Source organism: Tamandua tetradactyla, chromosome 2 (genome assembly GCF_023851605.1).
Source record: "Tamandua tetradactyla isolate mTamTet1 chromosome 2, mTamTet1.pri, whole genome shotgun sequence".
Taxonomy (NCBI): Eukaryota; Metazoa; Chordata; class Mammalia; order Pilosa; family Myrmecophagidae; genus Tamandua; species Tamandua tetradactyla.
The window spans coordinates 79576398-79597778 of NC_135328.1; the positions used below are offsets into that span (position 1 = coordinate 79576398).

The window sequence follows — 21381 nt, forward strand, 5'->3', positions numbered from 1 at the left end:
TAGTATAATGAGGTACAGGTGACTTGCAGGTTGAAGTTTAAGCTACTGTGTATTGTCAGGTGGACCAATTTGGTCAGATCCACTCTTGGTTATCAAGATAACTTTGGACTTGGGGTGGGTTATTTTCAGGTTAGTTCTGGGCTGACCTAAGACCCCTCATTAATAAACACTGGGGGCTGTATTTATTACAATAAGGATGAAAAACTGGATAACTGGGTACAAATGAAGGTTAGTCACAAGGTTTTTGCCATCATAGAGGTAGAAGATTAAATACAATCATTATCAGAGATCAAGGCAATTGGATTACAATTTAGAGCTTTCAGGTATTTCTGTCTGTCTACACCAATATACCAGAGAAAGCAAAAAGGAATATCTATATAATGAATGATTCAGTAATCAAAATAATCCCTTAAATCCTGATTTATTCGTTACAAGTTGGTTCCAATGTTATTCAACATTTTACTATAAATTCTAGCCAGAGCAAATACGCAAGAAAAAGAAATTAAAGGCAACCAAATTGGAAAGGAAGATGTAAAACTTTCACTATTTGCAGATAACATGATCTTATAGATATAAAATCCTGAAAAATCCAGTACAAATCTACTAGAGCTAATAAATGAATTCAGCAAAGCTGCAGGATACAAGATCAAAATGCAAACAGCAGTAGTGCTGCCACACACTAGTAACAAACAATCTGAAGAGAAAAGCAAGAAAACAATTTCATTTACAATAGTAGCTAAAACAATCAAATACCTATGAATAAATTTAACCTTGCAGGTAAATGACTTACACAAAGATAATACAAAACACTGCTAAAAGAAATTTTAGAAGACCTAAATAAACAGAAGGATTTTCCATGTGCATAGACTGGACTATTAAATTTTGCTCCGATCTCAATTCTATTCAACGTGACCTGTAGATTCAATGCAATCCCAATAAAAATTCCCACAGCCTTCTAGGCAGAAATGGAAAAGCCAATCCTCAAATTCATATGGAAGGGTATATGGACCTGAGTAGCTAAAACCAAACTGAGAAAGAATGAAGCTAAAGGACCCACACACTTCCTGATTCCAAAATTTATTACAAAGCTACAGTGGTCAAACAGCATGGTACTCATAAAAGAACATAAGGATTGATGGAATTGAATTAAGAATTCAGAAATAAACTCCACATATATGGCCTATTGAATTTTGACAAGGGTGCCAAGTCCACTCAGGTGCAAGAGCATAATCTCTTCAACAAACGTTGCTGGGAAAATTGGATATCCATGGGCAAAAGAATTGAAAGTGAATATTTACCTCATACCAAATTCAAAATTTAATTCAAAATGAAGAGAAAAAGAAATGTAACAAAGTAAGGTATCACTGGCTAAGAGATTTCAAATAGAGTCAAGACTATTCTGGAGGTTACTCTTACGTAAGCTTCAGCTAGATACTGCAAATTCCCATGGAATGCCAAGCCCCAACAAACAGATTCCTGTTAACCCTAAAGAATACCCAGGACTCTTGAGACTCAATAAAAGTTTCACTCACTAACTAAGTTTACTTTTTAGAAACCCGTAACCTCCAGATGGTTTCTAGACCAGATAAGCCCTGAAGCCCAGAGTTACCAGTGTCTCCAAGACCATCCACCTGTTGAATCCCCCTACCCCTTTTCAACATGAAAAAGTTAGAATGGCCATTTCCCAAATATTCCTAAAGAGTGGGAGAAGGATCAAAGGAGAAGGAGTTGTATCAGAGAACAGAGAACATAGGTTTAACAAATGTGTATGACTACTGAATCATTATACTGATATTTTATTTAAGTCTCCAGTATCTTAGAGCAGCTAGAAGGAAACAGCTGAAATGGTGGGATTATAATCTTTCAAATTTGCTATAAAACTATTTGTTAAAATACACTTTGAAATTTATTGCTTTTTTGTAAATATATTTCACAATAAAATTAAAAAAAAAAAAACAACCAATTGGCCATAAATGTGAAGGTCTATTTCTGAACTCTGAATTTGATTCCATTGGTCTAAATGTCTATCCTTGTGCCAATACCATGCTGTGTTTAAAAAAAATTAATTCAAAATGAATCAAAGACCTAAACATAAGAAATCAACTATAAAACTCCTAGAAGAAAACATAAGGACGTATCTTGAGGACCTTGTGTTAGACTATGGTTTCTTAGACTTTGTTAGCACAAGCAACCTAAAAAGAAAAAAAAAAGATACTGGAACTTCATCAAAATTCAAAACTTTTACGCAAAAGATTTTATAGCCTACAGAAAAGGAAAAAGAAATACCTGAAACCTACATATCCAATAAGGTTTTACTATCCAGAATACATAATCCTACAACTCAACAACAAAAAGACAACTCCAATAAAATGGCCTAAGTCTTGAATGGGTATTTTTCCAAAGCAGATATACAATTTTCCAATAAGTATATGAAAAGATGCTCAATATGATAAGCCATTAGGGAAATGCAAACCAATATCACAATAAGATATCACTTCATAGCCACTACAGTGGCTACTACTAAAAAACGACTACAACAACAACAAAAACCCAGAAAATAAGTGCTGGAGAGGACAGGGAGAAATGGGAACACTTGTTCATTGTTGGTGAGAATGTAAACTGGTACAACCTCTATGGAAAATAGTTTAGCATTCTTCACAAAGTTAAGGATAGAATGACCATATGACCTGACAATTCCCCTTCTAGATATATACCCAAAAGAAATAAAAGCAAGGACTCAAACAGACATTTGCACACTGATGTTCATTTCCTAGTGGCATTACTCACAATTGCCAAAAGACAGAAGAAACTCAAGTGACCATCAACAGATGAGTGGATAAACAAAATGTTATATATGCATACACAGTGGAATGTTATGCAGCACTAAACAGGAATACATGCAACAAAGTATATTCTGATACATGTGACATCATGGATAAGTCCTGAAGACATCACGTTTAGTGAAATAAGCCAGACACAAAAGAACAATTATTCTATGATCTCACTGATATAAAATAATTAGAATAAGCAAATTCATACAATAAAAAACTGAAAACAGGTTGCCAGGGCCTGGTGTGAGGGTAAGTATGCTGATTTAAAAGGATGTATGCCCCCCAGAAGAGCCATGTTTTAATCAAAATCCCATTTCATAAAGGTAGAATAATCCCTATCCAATATTGTATGTTTGAAACTGTAATCAGATCATCTCCCTGGATGATGTGATTTAGTCAAGAGTGGTTGTTAAGATGGATTAAGTGATGACATATCTCCACCCATGTGGGTGGGTCTTGATAAGTTTCTGGAGTCCTATGAAAGAGGAAACATTTCGGAGAATGAAAGAGATTCGGAGAGAGCAGAGAATGCTGTAGCACCACGAAGCAGAGTCTACCAGCCAGCAACCTTTGGAGATGAAGAAGGTAAATGCCTCCTGGGGAGCTTCATGAAACAGGAAGCCCAGAGAAGAAGCTAGCACATGATGCCATGTTCACCATGTGCCCTTCCAGATAAGAGAGGATCCCTGATCGTATTCACCGTGTGCCTTTCCAGATGAGAGAGAAACTGTGATGTTGTTTGCCATGTGCCCTTCCACTTGAGAAAGAAACCCTGAACTTCACTGGCCTTCTTGAACCAAGGTATCTTTCTCTGGATGCCTTAGATTGGACATTTCTATAGACTTGCTTTAATTGGGTCATTTCCAAGACCTGAGAACTGCAAACCAGCAACTGATTAAATGCCTCTTTTTAAAAGCCATTCTGTTTCTGGTATATTGCATTCTGGCAGCTAGCAAATTAAAACAGTAGGGAATGAGGAGTATGCTGGTTTGAAAGAAGCATGCACCCTAGAAAAGCCATGTTTTAATTCTGATCCATCTTGCAGAAGTAGCCATTTCTTTTAATCCCTATTCAGCAACATAGGTCAAAAACTTGATTAGGTTATCTCCACAGAGCTATGAATAAAGGGAGATGTGACTCCACCCATTCCAGGTGGGTCTTGATTAGTTTATTGGAATCCTTTAAAAGAGGAAACATTCTGGAAAAAGACAGAGCTGCAGGGCTCACGCAGGCAGAGACATCTGGAGACAAGGAGAAGGAAAATACCCCTGCCAGAGCTTCAGGAAACAAGAAGCCTAGAGAGGAAGCTAGCAGATGTTGCCATGTTCACCATGTACCTTCCAGTTGAGAAAGAAACCCTGAACTTCATCAGCCTTTCTTGAGTGAAGGTAACCTCTTGTTGGTACCTTAATTTGGACATTTCTAGAATCTTGAATTAATCTGGACATTTTCACAGCCTTAGAACTGTAAACTTGCAACTTAATACATTTCCCTTTTTACAAGCCATTCCATTTCTCATATATCGCATTTCAGCAGCTAGAAAACTAGAACAAGGAGTTAATGTTTAATTGGTACAGCATTTCTGTTTGGAGTGATGGAAAGGTTTTTGTAATGGATGGTGGTGATGGTAGCAAAACATTGTAAATGTAATTAACATCACTGAACTATATGTTTAAATGTGCAAAAGGATGAAATGTTGGATTATTTATGTTATTAGAATAAAACTTTTAAAATCCATAGAACTGTAAAAAAGTGAACTATAATATAAACTATGGACTATAGTTAAATAGTATAATTCTAATAATATTGTTTCATCAATTGTAGCAAATGCAAAGTGTTTATGATAGGAAAAATCATGTGTGAGGGGTATATGGGAACTCTGCTTTCTGCATGGTTTTTCTGTCAACTACAACTTCTCTAATTAAAACATGCAAGCATGAGAGAATGCCAAATGTCCATACTCATTAAACTCAAGCCAGTCAACTCCAGCCAAGACTCGCAAACATATCACATATAAGAACAATCTTAATCTCATACTTACTCTGAATATATAGTCTTCATTTACCCATAGCAAATAAAATGCGACCTTCCTTAGTATTTCAAGATTTCTCTTTGGTTCAAAATTCATCAATCAGGGAACTGACAGAGAGGATCACTGAAAAGATGAATGCTGAGTGCTATGCTCTTTCCTCACTAAACAAACCTGAGAGCCTCAAAAAAAAATAGCTGTTCCAGCAGTGAGGCAGAGTACATACAAAATAAGCCTGGATACCAAAAGGTAAAAAAGGTATTTACAATAAGATGATGCAGGCCTGCCACATGGAAGTCAGAACCAACTTGAAGGGATTCCCACTAGCCAATTCTGGGACAATATGAACACAAAATAAATGAGTTCAATAATGAATTATACATTACAGGAAAATAGGAATTTGAGATATGAGTCCATATAAAAAATAAATAAATGGGAATGAAGGGAGAGCACTTGCTCACATTAGAACAGCAAAGGCCAACTGATAAATACAGAAGGAATCCCAAGTTCGAAAATCATAAATTTTTATCCATCACAGTAAAGAGTGATTCTGGTAAGAATCATCAGTGGATGTTATACCTAGCACTTACTCTGATGAGAAGCAGGGTATTTTAATAGTCTTAAAGATTATCTCCATATACTGCTTATGATCATGATCTCCCTTTTTCATCCTATGAAATTTGTAAAGCTCCTTGGAAATATGGGTGAATGAGCCATTGAACAAAATGAAATAAAGACATATTATATAAAGGCATCATATATAAAGCCTCCATATAAAGGCATCATGATTTTGATCATAGGATATGTTACAAATAGGAAATGAATTCGGTAACACAAAGATCATCAGGATGACATTCAACTCACGGGATGATTAAGAGGTAAATTTTACAAATACTCAGTAGACATAAATTAGTTCCACCACTTTAGAAAACAATTTTGTAAGGTGTATTTAAATCTAGTACTTCTAGTTCTAATCTACCTTCAAGGAAATAGTTCCGAATGTAGAAAATGTTTTATACATAAAGACATTCAGTGGAAAATTAATTATAATAAAGAAAAATAGTAACAACTTGAGCATTCAGAGATTATTGATTATGCAAATAATTGTATAACCACATTATAAAGTTGTTTCTAATCATTAAAATGAATTAAAGTAACATAATCATAATTTACATGTCTGATGTATAAAAACCACAGCAAGGGAAGTAAGTGATGGGTTCATGTAGCCTTATTACTTTCAAACCAATTGAGTGAAGTTTTGCCAATATCTTAAAACACAGCAATTCTGGCAAATATTGGTGTGTTTCAAAGCTAATAACTTCCAAATCTTTTGGAAATAAATAACATTTTTGGCATCTCTGTCTTTCAGAGCCCTCCAACTTAACAAATTCAAAGCTAAAAATAAATACTCCTCACGAAAACCATGCTCCTCTTTCTCTCCTACTATTTTCCGACCCACTGGAGGATACCACCACCAATATCAAGTTGCTACCCCTCTCCCTCTAAAGACGTAACTTTACCCCTCTCCCTCCACATCCAATTATCAACTCTATTTAAATTCCTTATTAAATCTTTCTCATTGTGCTGGTTTGAAACCACTATATAGACAGAAAAGCCATGTTCTTCCAATCCAATCTTGTGGGAACAGAACTACTGCTGAGTGAGACCTCTTGATTAGACTGTTTCCATGGAGATGTGGCCCACTCAATTCAAGGTGGGTCTTAACCCTTTTACTGGAGTCCTCTAAGAGGAATAAAAGACACAAAACATAGACAGAATTCTCAGCTGATAAAAAGAGCCAGAGAGTTCAGAGAGCTAAGAGACAGACAGAATGCCCCAGGAGATGCTAAGCAAGGACCCACAGAACTTGAAGGACCCAGAACCCAGAAAGGACTGAATGAAGTGAAGAGATTATGCTGGTTTGAAAGTATTATGTACCCCAGAAAAGCCATGTTTTAATCTTGATCCAATCTCGTACGAGCAGCCATTTCTTTTAATCCTGATTTAGCACTGTAGCTGGAAGCTTGATTAGGTTAAATCCACAGAGATGTAACACGCCCAATTGTGGGTGTGACCTTTGATTAGATGGACATGTGACTCCACCCATTCCAGGTAGGTTCTGATTAGTTTACTGGAATCCTTTAAAAGGGAAAATATTTTCAAGTCAGAAATAACAGAGCCAATAGAAACATCAGAGCAGAGTTGATACATATGCTGACCCAAGGAAAACAGAGATAAGGATGTTTGGAGATGCTTGGAGTCCAGCAGACATCGCCATGAGACGTTAAGCAAGCCAGAACCTGGAGAGAGCCAAGGGAAGCCAAGAGATGAAAGCCAGCCCCAGAGAAGCAAAGTGAGGAACTCCCACAGGACCACAGACTAAAAGCAACAGAGTTAGGAGCAAGGCACCAGCAGATGACAACCACATGGCTTTCCAGCTGACAGAGCTGTTCAAGACCCTCTGGCCTTCCTTGAATTAATATCTCTTTCCCTGGATACTTAGGACATTTTTATAGGCATAGAATCATAAACTTGTAACTTATTAAATGCCCCTTTTTAAAAAAAGCCATGCCAGTTCTGGTATATCACAAACTAAGAAACTAACCTGTAAACTAACACAGAGATTAAATCCATAGTTCGCCATGGAGAAGCTAAGAGAGGACCTGCAAAACAGAGAAAGCCATGTGCCTTCCCAGGTGACAGAGGTATTCCAGATGCCAGTGGCTTTTCTTCAGTATCCAGGTATCATCTTGTTGATGCTTTAATTCAGACACTTTCCTGGCCTTAGAACTGTAAATTTGTAACCTACTAAATCCCCTTTGCAAAAGCCAATCCATTTATGGTATACTGCATTCAGGCAGCTTTAACAAACCAAAACATTCATATTTTCTCTCCCATTCCATTGTGGGCCTGTCATTTAAAACACCATTTCCTTATGCCCAAATTATTGAACATAAAAATAATAATAAATGAATTTAGTAAGAATGAAATTCATCTTTTCTGAATATTATTGGGATGAAGATGAAAATCCGTTACAGGCAGAGAACTGGAAAATCCACAAAAACATCGAACTTGAATAATATACAAACAATGAATGGATCCAAGAAGAAATCACAAGGGAAATCAATAAATATCTTCAGACAAACGAAAACAAGTACACAGCATATGAAAATTTACGGGATGCAGCAAAGCAGTGCTGAGAGGGAATTTAATAGCACTAAATGCTTACATTTAAAAAGGAGTTCTACAACTAATTGTACTGTGCTTTGAAATTTATTACTTTTTTGTATATATGTCATGTTTCATAAAAAAGAAAAAAATGTATACTGTGAAGATAATATATATATATATGTATATATATATGTATTCCTTCTAGCCTGCAATGTTCTGGAGCAGCTAAAAGGAAAAAAAAAAACTGAGATGATGGAATGGTAGCCCAAGATAAATCTGTCCTGCAATGACTTGTTGAAGAGTGCCTTGAAAACTATTGCTTTTTTCTTTCTTTGCTTTGTATATATGTTATACTATGCAATAAAAAAAAGTTTACAAAAAAAAAAGAGGAGTAAGGATAAGTAAAGTTCACCCCTGTTCCAAGGAACACCTGAGAACTGAAAGAAAAACCACTAGGACAGCGATTCCAGGGTGTAAGTGGCCTCAGAGGGTCTTCTACACATCGGAAGGCTCTGGTTGTAAAAACTGAAGAAGTGAGACATAGAAAACTGGAGACCATCCGGCTAGTGCAAAAAGCCTAACGTGCCCTGTTCTAAGTGGAGGAGCCCTCAGGAGAGCACAGATGAGGAGACGGGGAATAGAAAATAAGCCAAGCCACACTCTCTGAATACACTATACTCACACATGCCACCCCACAATATGCAACTCCCCACATATCCAATGCACCTGAACCCCATCATCCAACCCCCCAAAAGTGCTCCAAGCACCCACCCTAGGCACATGCCCGCCCGGCACATGCATGCATGCATATCCCAGCTTGACCCACCTCTCCATTGCAAGCACACAATCTCTCCCCACTCCTCTCAACAACCATGCACCTGCACCCAGCCCCTGAACCGCGCCCCCTCCCTGCTACCTGCAAGCAGTCACCTATGCATACAGGTGGCAGAGCTTACCTTGATACCCGGGCTACACCTGCCCCTAGCCCATAAAGTTAGGCAATGTAGCCCCACCACCCCTGAGCTCTATGCATGTATACATCAGCATCCAGCAACCCCAGAATCACACATGCACATCCTCCATGCACAGCCCACACAGATACAACCCTGCCCTACTGCTCCTGAGCTCTGTGCATGCACACACCAGGGCCACATCTCCCAGACTCGCACACAAGGGCTGCATCCCCCAGACCCACACAGGCACATAGCCAACATCCTCTATGCCAGGCACAGACATATCTGTGCACCAACCTCTTGACCCCTGCATTCTACCTCACTCGCACCCCACATATATACACACAATTGCCCAACCCCCAGACACAAGCATCCTCCTCTCACACCTGGCAGGCACTTAAGTGAACATCTGTGCCACACAGTCCCTGCCCTGCACACGTGTGTACCCCTGCCTCACCCTCATGACATCTGCACACCCGTGCCCACCTAGCATCACCCATCCCTGACCCACATCCCGCAACCACCACGACATGTGCCCTGCCCCTGCACACTAGCCCATCCACATCCTGACCTCTTGGACCTTTCTCCTTGGAAGGACACACCTGCACCCAACCCTCCCTGTGTCCCAACCTCTATGCCTCATACCCCATACCATGATACCCATGACCCCCATGGTTCATGTGGCCACCCATATCCTGCCTGCGTGCCAGTCCCTGCACATCCACACAGCCTAACTGCTTCCCGCCGTGCCCTACATCCGTGTCCCCCATGCCACACCCTGCTCCAGCACTTCAAGGCCTTTCTGAGCTGCATCCTGCTGCTACGGCCCCTGTGCTACACCTCCACAACCTCACACCCCACACTCACAGGCACCAGCATAGCATCCCCGACCTGAGTCTATACCAGTGCCATAACTTATCACCTCGGAGTTGTGCCCTGCCCCATGCTCTCCATACCCGTCCCACAAATACAAAGCTTGAGACTACAGAAGGAAGTCAACTGCAAAAGTAATCCTATCAAGATACTTAATACCTTGAAGGCAGCAGCAGATCACTAAGCATATGAAGACGTAGACAGATATAGGCCAAACTAATGACCAAATTAAAACACCAGGGGAGCACAAACTTCGTAGTAACTTATCAAAGATGTTCATACAGCTCTATTAAAAACCAATGGGATAGCTAATGATATAAAACAGATCAAGAAGACACTAGAAGAACATGAAGAGGAATTTGAAAGAATGAATAGAAAAAAGAGCAGATATTACAGAGATTAAAGATGCTGTAGATCAAATAAAAAAATATACTCAAGGGTGGGCCACGGTGGCTCAGTGGCAGAGTTTCCACCAGCCATGCCGGAGACCCAGGTTCGATTCCTGGTGCCTGCCCATGCAAAATATATATATATCTGTATATCTGTATCTATATCTATATCTATACCTATACACTCAAGACACACAGCAGCAGATCTGAAGAGGCAGAAGAAAGAATAAGTGAACCAAAGGACAGGACAACTGATTTCAAACACACAAAAGAACGAATGGCAAAAAAAAAGTTTGAACTGTATCTGAAGAAAATGATGGGCAAAACAAAGTGCGCAATGTAAGAATCACGGGTGTACCAGGAGAAAAGTAAAGGGTTACGAAGAGTAGCTGACAATATAATGAGGAAAAACTTTCCAACCCTTATAAAAGACATAAACATGCAAATCAAAGGCCAGCAAACTCAAACACAATAACTCCACATAGACCTACCCCAAGAATACTCCATATTAATCAGTCTGTCCAATGCTGAAGAGAAACAAAAAATCCTGAAAACTGCAAGAGAGAAACAATCTATTACACACAAGGGAAGTGCATAAGAATGAGTTCAGACTACTCAAATGGCACTATAGAGGTAAGAAGGCAGTGGTACAATATATTTAAGATCCAGAAAGAGAAAAACTCCCAGCCAAGAACTCTATATCCTGCAAAATTGTCCTTCAAAACTGAGTGATAGAGTAAAATTTTCACAGGCAAAAAAATGATGAGAGAATTTGTCAACAAGAGACTGGCCCCACAAGAAACACTAAAGGAACTTCTACCAGTTGAAAACGAAAGACAGGAGAGGGAAGTCTGGAGGAGGGCACAGAATTGAAAACCACCAGTAAGGGTAATTAGGATAAAAAAAGAAGGAAAAGAATACATAGATCTAACAAATTACATCCAAAGCATAAAATGGTGGATTCAAGAAACACCTTTATAGTAATAACTTTGAATGTGAACAGACTTTACATACCAATTAAAAAATACAGATTGGCAGGATGAATTAAGAAATATAATCCAGCTGTATGCTGCTTATAAAAGACTCATCCTAGACACAAGGATACAAATACGCTGAAAGTGAAAGGATGGAAAGCATGTTCCATGCAAGCTGTAATCAAAATGAAAGCAGAAGTAGCTAAACTAATACCAGACAAAATAGACTTTAAATGTAAAGACATCATAAGAGACAAAGAAGGACACTATATATTAATTAAAGGGACAATTCACCAAGAAGAAATAACAATCGTAAATGTTATCCTCTGTGCTGGTTTGAAATTATGTACATACCCTAGAAAAGCCACGATTTAATCTTAATCCCATTTTTTTTTTATTAATTAAAAAAAGAATTAACAAAACAATTAGAAATCATTCCAATCTACATGTACAATCAGTAATTCTTAATAACATCACATAGTTGCATATTCATCATTTCTTAGTACATTTGCATCGATTTAGAAAAAGAAATAAAAAGACAACAGAATAAGAATTAAAACAATAATAGAAAGAAAAAAAAACAAAAAAAACAAAAACAAAAAACCTATACCTCACATGCAGCTTCATTCAGTGTTTTAATATAATTGCATTACAATTGGGTAGTATTGTGCTGTCCATTTTTGAGTTTTTATATCCAGTCCCGTTGTACAGTCTGTATCTCTTCATCTCCAATTACCCCTTCTCTTTTTTTTTTTTTTTTTTAATTAACGGAAAAAAAGAAATTAACCCAACATTTAGAGATCATACCATTCTACACATGCAATCATTAATTCTTAACATCATCACATAGATGCATGATCATCATTTCTTAGTACATTTGCATTGGTTTAGAAGAACTAGCAACATAACCGAAAAAGATATAGAATGTTAATATAGAGAAAAAAATAAAAGTAATAATAGTAAAATCAAAACAAAACAAAACAAAACAAAACAAAAACCTATAGCTCAGATGCAGCTTCATTCAGTGTTTTAACATGATTACTTTACAATTAGGTATTATTGTGCTGTCCATTTTTGAGTTTTTGTATCTAGTCCTGTTGCACAGTCTGTATCCCTTCAGCTTCAATTACCCATTGTCTTACCCTGTTTCTAACTCCTGCTGAACTCTGTTACCAATGACATATTTCAAGTTTATTCTCGAATGTCTGTTCACATCAGTGGGACCATACAGTATTTGTCCTTTAGTTTTTGGCTGGATTCACTCAGCATAATATTCTCTAGGTCCATCCATGTTATTACATGGTTCATAAGTTTATCTTGTCTTAAAGCTGCATAATATTCCATCGTATGTATATACCACAGTTTGTTTAGCCACTCTTCTGTTGATGGAGATTTTGGCTGTTTCCATCTCTTTGCAATTGTAAATAACGCTGCTATAAACATTGGTGTGCAAATGTCCGTTTGTGTCTTTGCCCTTAAGTCCTTTGAGTAGATACCTAGCAATGGTATTGCTGGGTGGTATGGCAATTCTATATTCAGCTTTTTGAGGAACCGCCAAACTGCCTTCCACAGTGGTTGCACCCTTTGACATTCCCACCAACAGTGGATAAGTGTGCCTCTTTCTCCGCATCCTCTCCAGCACTTGTCATTTTCTGTTTTGTTGATAATGGCCATTCTGGTGGGTGTGAGATGATATCTCATTGTGGTTTTGATTTGCATTTCTCTAATGGCCAGGGACATTGAGCATCTCTTCATGTGCCTTTTGGCCGTTTGTATTTCCTCTTCTGATAGGTGTCTGTTCAAGTCTTTTTCCCATTTTGTAATTGGGTTGGCTGTCTTTTTGTTGTTGAGATGAACAATCTCTTTATAAATTCTGGATACTAGACCTTTATCTGATATATCATTTCCAAATATTGTCTCCCATTGTGATGGCTGTCTTTCTACTTTCTTGATGAAGTTCTTTGATGCACAAAAGTGTTTAATTTTGAGGAGTTCCCATTTATTTATTTCCTTCTTCAGTGCTCTTGCTTTAGGTTTAAGGTCCATAAAACCGCCTCCAGTTGTAAGATCCATAAGATATCTCCCAACATTTTCCTCTAACTGTTTTATGGTCTTAGACCTAATGTTTAGATCTTTGATCCATTTTGAGTTAACTTTTGTATAGGGTGTGAGATATGGGTCTTCTTTCATTCTTTTGCATATGGATATCCAGTTCTCTAGGCACCATTTATTGAAGAGACTGCTCTGTCCCAGGTGAGTTGGCTTGACTGCCTTATCAAAGATCAAATGTCCATAGATGAGAGGGTCTATATCTGAGCACTCTATTCGATTCCATTGGTCGATATATCTATCTTTATGCCAATACCATGCTGTTTTGACCACTGTGGCTTCATAATATGCCTTAAAGTCAGGCAGCGCGAGACCTCCAGCTTCGTTTTTTTTCCTCAAGATGTTTTTAGCAATTCGGGGCACCCTGCCCTTCCAGATAAATTTGCTTATTGGTTTTTCTATTTCTGAAAAATAAGTTGTTGGGATTTTGATTGGTATTGCATTGAATCTGTAAATCAATTTAGGTAGGATTGACATCTTAACTATATTTAGTCTTCCAATCCATGAACACGGTATGCCCTTCCATCTATTTAGGTCTTCTGTGATTTCTTTTAGCAGTTTTTTGTAGTTTTCTTTATATAGGTTTTTTGTCTCTTTAGTTAAATTTATTCCTAGGTATTTTATTCTTTTAGTTGCAATTGTAAATGGGATTCGTTTCTTGATTTCCCCCTCAGCTTGTTCATTACTAGTGTATAGAAATGCTACAGATTTTTGAATGTTGATCTTGTAACCTGCTACTTTGCTGTACTCATTTATTAGCTCTAGTAGTTTTGTTGTGGATTTTTCCGGGTTTTCGACGTATAGTATCATATCGTCTGCAAACAGTGATAGTTTTACTTCTTCCTTTCCAATTTTGATGCCTTGTATTTCTTTTTCTTGTCTAATTGCTCTGGCTAGAACCTCCAACACAATGTTGAATAATAGTGGTGATAGTGGACATCCTTGTCTTGTTCCTGATCTTAGGGGGAACGTTTTCAATTTTTCCCCATTGAGGATGATATTAGCTGTGGGTTTTTCATATATTCGCTCTATCATTTTAAGGAAGTTCCCTTGTATTCCTATCTTTTGAAGTGTTTTCAACAGGAAAGGATGTTGAATCTTGTCGAATGCCTTCTCTGCATCAATTGAGATGATCATGTGATCTTTCTGCTTTGATTTGTTGATATGGTGTATTACATTAATTGATTTTCTTATGTTGAACCATCCTTGCATACCTGGGATGAATCCTACTTGGTCATGATGTATAATTCTTTTAATGTGTTGTTGGATACGATTTGCTAGAATTTTATTGAGGATTTTTGCATCTGTATTCATTAGAGAGATTGGTCTGTAGTTTTCTTTTTTTGTAATATCTTTGCCTGGTTTTGGTATGAGGGTGATGTTGGCTTCATAGAATGAATTAGGTAGTTTTCCCTCCACTTCGATTTTTTTGAAGAGTTTGAAGAGAATTGGTACTAATTCTTTCTGGAACGTTTGGTAGAATTCACATGTGAAGCCATCTGGTCCTGGACTTTTCTTTTTAGGAAGCTTTTGAATGACTAATTCAATTTCTTTACTTGTGATTGGTTTGTTGAGGTCATCTATGTCTTCTTGAGTCAAAGTTGGTTGTTCATGTCTTTCCAGGAACCCGTCCATTTCCTCTAAATTGTTGTATTTATTAGCGTAAAGTTGTTCATAGTATCCTGTTATTACCTCCTTTATTTCTGTGAGGTCAGTAGTTATGTCTCCTCTTCCATTTCTGATCTTATTTATTTGCATCCTCTCTCTTCTTCTTTTTGTCAATCTTGCTAAGGGCCCATCAATCTTATTGATTTTCTCATAGAACCAACTTCTGGCCTTATTGATTTTCTCTATTGTTTTCATGTTTTCAATTTCATTTATTTGTGCTCTAATCTTTGTTATTTCTTTCCTTTTGCTTGCTTTGGGGTTAGCTTGCTGTTCTTTCTCCAGTTCTTCCAAATGGATAGTTAATTCCTGAATTTTTGCCTTTTCTTCTTTTCTGATATAGGCATTTAGAGCAATAAATTTCCCTCTTAGCACTGCCTTTGCTGCGTCCCATAAGTTTTGATATGTTGTGTTTTCATTTTCATTCGCCTCGAGGTATTTGCTAATTTCTCTTGCAATTTCTTCTTTGACCCAGTCGTTGTTTAGGAGTGTGTTGTTGAGCCTCCACGTATTTGTGAATTTTCTGGCACTCTGCCTATTATTGATTTCCAACATCATTCCTTTATGGTCCGAGAAAGTGTTGTGTAAGATTTCAATCTTTTTAAATTTGTTGAGACTTGCTTTGTGACCCAGCATATGGTCTATCTTTGAGAATGATCCATGAGCACTTGAGAAAAAGGTGTATCCTGCTGTTGTGGGATGTAATGTCCTATAAATGTCTATTAAGTCTAGTTCATTTATAGTAATATTCAGATTCTCTATTTCTTTGTTGATCCTCTGTCTAGATGTTCTGTCCCTTGATGAGAGTGGTGAGTTGAAGTCTCCAACTATTATGGTATATGAGTCTATTTCCCTTTTCAGTGTTTGCAGTATATTCCTCACGTATTTTGGGGCATTCTGATTCGGTGCGTAAATATTTATGATTGTTATGTCTTCTTGTTTAATTGTTCCTTTTATTAGTATATAGTGTCCTTCTTTGTCTCTTTTAACTGTTTTCCATTTGAAGTCTAATTTGTTGGATATTAGTACAGCCACTCCTGCTCTTTTCTGGTTGTTATTTGCATGAAATATCTTTTCCCAACCTTTCACTTTCAACCTATGTTTATCTTTGGGTCTAAGATGTGTTTCCTGTAGACAGCATATCGAAGGATCCTGTTTTTTAATCCATTCTGCCAATCTATGTCTTTTGATTGGAGAATTCAGTCCATTGACATTTAGTGTTATTACTGTTTGGATAATATTTTCCTCTAACATTTTGCCTTTTGTATTATATATATCATATCTGATTTTCCTTCTTTCTACACTCTTTTCCATATCTCTCTCTTCTGTCTTTTTGTATCTGACTCTAGTGCTCCCTTTAGTATTTCTTGCAGAGCTGGTCTCTTGGTCACAAATTCTTTCAGTGACTTTTTGTCTGAGAATGTTTTAATTTCTCCCTCATTTTTGAAGGACAATTTTGCTGGATATAGGAGTCTTGGTTGGCAGTTTTTCTCTTTTAGTATTTTAAATATATCATCCCACTGTCTTCTAGCTTCCATGGTTTCTGCTGAGAAATCTACACAAAGTCTTATTGGGTTTCCCTTGTATGTAATGGATTGTTTTTCTCTTGCTGCTTTCAAGATCTTCTCTTTCTCTTTGACCTCTGACATTCTAACTAGTAAGTGTCTTGGAGAACGCCTATTTGGGTCTAATCTCTTTGGGGTGCGCTGCACTTCTTGGATCTGTAATTTTAGGTCTTTCATAAGAGTTGGGAAATTTTCAGTGATAATTTCTTCCATTAGTTTTTCTCCTCCTTTTCCCTTCTCTTCTCCTTCTGGGACACCCACAACACGTATATTTGTGCGGTTCATATTGTCCTTGAGTTCCCTGATACCCTGTTCAAATTTTTCCATTCTTTTCCCTATAGTTTCTGTTTCTTTTTGGAATTCAGATGTTCCATCCTCCAAATCACTAATTCTATCTTCTGTCTCTTTAAATCTATCATTGTAGCTATCCATTATTTTTTCTATGTTTGCTACTTTATCCTTCACTTCCATAAGTTCTGCGATTTGTTTTTTCAGTTTTTCTATTTCTTCTTTATGTTCAGCCCATGTCCTCTTCATGTCCTCCCTCAATTTATCGATTTCATTTTTGAAGAGGTTTTCCATTTCTGTTCGTATATTCAGCATTAGTTGTCTCAGCTCTTGTGTCTCATTTGAGCTATTGGTTTGTTCCTTTGACTGAGCCATATTCTCAATCTTTTGAGCGTGGACAGTTATCTTCTGCTGCTGGCGTCTGGGCATTTATTCAGATTTCTCTTGGTGTTGGACCCAGCAAGGTTGTAATATTTTTCTGTGAAATCTCTGGGTTCTGTTTTTCTTATCCTGCCCAGTAGGTGGCGCTCGTGGCACACGTTTGTCTGCGGGTCCCCCCAGTAAAAGGTGCTGTGGGACCTTAAACTTTGGAAAACTCTCACCGTCCTGGGGGTTCGCTAGCCGAAGCGGCTTGAGCCGGCCCGGGGTCCGAACGCAGGGAGGGTTGCTGGTCGCCGCAGCCAGGGAAAGAGCCCATCCGAATTTCCTAGTCGGCCCTGGACAACAAGCGTGGCGGGAGGGCGCCAGCGGCAGCGGCCCGCCCGAGAGAGTGCACGTTCCCCGGGAGTCACGGGGTCACCGTTCTCCGCGGCCTGGGGGTTTCCGATCCAATTCTCTCAGTTGGTCCGGGGGCTGCGCGTGGTGTGGGCGCCAGTCGCCTTGGTTTCAGGGGACCACCTCTCCAATTCTCCCAGCCGGCCCGGGAAGGGGGAAGGGAGTAACTCCGGCCGCTTGCCACCCCGCCCGGTAAGGCCCGCGCGCCTCGGCGATCTCACCCGAGCTGCTTCTCTCAGCCAGCCAGCCGTTCCAGGATGGGGTACGCTGTGTTTTTTACCTCTGTTGTGGCTTTGGGCGCTTTCTGTATTGTTTCTACTCCCCTAGTAGGTGTCCTGGAGAAGAAACTAAGATCCGCGCGTCTTACTAAGCCGCCATCTTCCAGGAAGTCCTTAATCCCATTTTGTAAAGGCAGCCGTTTCTTCTAATCCCTATTCAGTATTACATGTTTGAGACTGTACTTAGATCATCTCCCTGGAGATGTGATTTAATCAAGAGCAGTTAAACTGGATTAGGTGGAGACATGTCTCCAGTCATTTCGGTAGGTCTTGATTAGTTTACTGGAATCCTATAAAAGAGGAAACATTTTGGAGAAAGGGCGATTCAGAGAGAGCAGAAAAGAATGACACAGCTATGAGAAGCAGAGAGAACTAGCCAGTAACCTTTGGAGATGAAGAAGGAAAATGCCTTCTGGGGAGTTTCACGAAACAGGACGCCAGGAAAGAGAAACCCTGACTGTGTTCACCATGTGCCTTTTCAGATGAGAGAGAAATCTTGACTGTGTTCACTATGTGCCTTCTCACTTGAGAGAGAAACCCTGAATTTCATCAGTCTTTTTGAACCAAGGTATCTTTCCCTGGATGGTTTTGATTAGACATTTCTATAGACTTGTTTTAACTGGGACACTTTCTCAGCCTTAGAACTGTAAATCAGCAACTCATTAAATTCTGCTTTTAAAAAGCCATTCCACTGCCTGAAAATGTAGAGTTGTGTTCTAGTAGCCATGTTTCTTGATGATGACTGAATAATGATACAGCTTTCACAATGTGACTGTGTGATGGTGAAAACCTTGTGTCTGATGCTCCTTTTATCTATGTTTTCAACAGACGAGTAGAACATATGGAATAAAAATAAATAATAGGTGTAGCAAATGTTAAAATAAATTTAGTTTGAAATGCTAGTGATCAATGAAAGGGAGGGGTAAGGGGTATGGTATGTATAAATTTTTTTTCTATTTTCATTTTATTTCTTTTTCTGAATAGATGTAAATGTTCCAAGAAATTATTATTATGATGAATATGCAACTATGTGATGCTATTGTGAGTTACTGATTATTTATGCAGAACGGAATGATCAAAATAGGAATGTTTGCATTTGTGTTGTGTTTTTTGGTATTTAAAAAAATTTTTAAAAAAGCCATTCCATTCCTGGTATATTGCATTCCAGCAGCTAGCAAACTAGAACATCCTCCCAATCAATAGAAGCTCCAAAGTACATGAGACAAACATTGGCAAAACTGAAGGGAGCAATAGATGTTCCAACAATAAGAGTAAGAGACTTCAATACACCACTCTACTCTATAGATAGAACAACTAGACAAAGGATTAACACTGAAATAGAGAACTTAATTTGATGAATGATTTAGGCCTAACAGACACACATATGTTGTTATACCCCAAAACACCAGGATATACATTCTTCTCTAGTGCTGATGGAACATTCTCCAGGACAGATTATATGCTGGGGCATAAAACAGGTCTTTATAAATTTTAAGACATTGAAATTATTCAAAGCACTTTCTCTGATCACAATGGAATGAAGCTGGATCTCAATAACCACCAAAGAATGAGAACATTCACAAATATATGGAGATTAAACAAACTCTTAAAACAACCAGTGGGTCAAAGAAGAAATTGCTAGAGAAATCAGTAGCTATCTGGAGATGAATGAAAATGAGAATACAACATATCAGAACTTACAGGATTCAGGAAAGGCTATGCTGAGAGGGAAATTTATATTGTCTATACTAAAAACAGGAAAGAGCAAAAGTCAAGGACTTAACTGCTCACCTGGAGGAACTTGAGAAAGAATAGCAAACTAATCCCAAGGCAAAGAGAAGAAGAGAAATAAAGATGAAAGCAGAGTTAACTGAATAGGAAAACAAAAGAACAAGAGAATCAATAAAACCAAAGTTGGTTCTTTGAGAAAAAGCAATAAAATCGATGGACCACTAGCAAGGCTGACAAAGAAAAAAAGAGAAAGGATCCAAATACACAAAATAAAAAATGACAAGGGGGTCATTACACAGATCCTGAATAATTAAAGAATTCATAAGAGGATACTATGAACAACTATATGCCAATAAACTAGACAACTGAGGTGAAATGGACAATTCCCTGCAAACACACAAACAAGCTACAGTGACTCAGAAAAAACAGATCTCAACAAATCAATCCCAAGTAAAGAGAATCATTCATCATCAAATATCAAAAACCTTCCTACAAAGAAAAGCCAAGAGCCAGATGGTTTCATAGGAAAATTTTATCATACATTCCAAAAAGAACACCAATCCTGCTCAAATTTTCCCAAAAAAGTGAGGAAAAAGGAACATTACATAACTCATTTTATGAAGCTAACATCACTTTAATACCAAAACCGGGTAAAGATGCTACAGGAAAGGAAAACTACAGGCCAATCTCCCTAAAAAATACAGAAGCAAAAATTTTCAACAAAATACTACCAAATCGAATCCAACAATACGTTAAAAGAATTATACACCACGACCAAGTAGAGTTTATACCAAGAATGCAAGGATGGTTCAACACAAGAAAATCAATTAATATAATACAGGACATTAACAAATCAAAAGGAAAAAATCACATGATCATCCTGATTGATGCTAAAAAAACATTTGACAAAATTCAACATTGTTTTCTGGTAAAAACACTTCAAAAGATAGGAATCAAAGAGAACCTCCTCAATATGCTAAAGGGCATATACGAAAAACCCATAGCCAGCAGTGTACTCAATGGTAAGAGGATGAAAGACATCCCCCTAAGATAAGGAATGAGGCAAGGATGCCCTCTGTCACCACTATTATCCAACACTGTAGAAGTTCTACCTAGTATAATGAGGCAAGAAAAGGAAATAAAACGTATCCAAATTGTAAAGGAAGTAAAATTTTCACTATTTACAGTTGACATGATACTATACTTAGAAAATCCTGAGGAAACAACAAAGTTACTGAACTAATAAATTCAGCAAGGCAGCAAGATACAAAATTAACACGCAAAAATCACTAATGTTTCTATACACAAGCAATGGCCTAACTGAGGCATCAATTAAGGAAATAATTCCCTTCAAAATAGCAACTAAAAGAATCAAATATCTAGGAATGAACTTAAGTAGGGGTGTAAAAGGTTTGTACACAGAGAACGACATAACATTGCTAAAAGAAGATCTAAATAGGTAGAAAGCTTCCCTGTTCATGGATAGGAAGGTTAAATGTAGTTAAAGATATCAATTCTATGCAAATTGATCTATAAATTAAATGTGATACCAATCAAAATTCAAACAACCCACTTTGAAGAGTTGGAAAAGCTAGTTACTAAATTCATCTGGAAAGGAAAGAGAACCCAAATAGTTAAAATCATCCTAAAAAAAGAAGAATGAAGTGGGAGGACCAACACTTCTTGATTTTAAAACTTATTATAAAGACACAGTGGTCAAAACAGCATGGTACTGGCACAAAGATAGATGT

At 37.8% G+C, this 21381-nt stretch overlaps 1 protein-coding gene across 1 annotated transcript in view; it reads right to left on the reverse strand.

Annotated features, from left to right (window-relative positions):
- Positions 1–21381, reverse strand: part of SH3GL2 (SH3 domain containing GRB2 like 2, endophilin A1) — a 260562-nt gene that overhangs the window by 202171 nt on the left and 37010 nt on the right. The window lies entirely within an intron of this gene.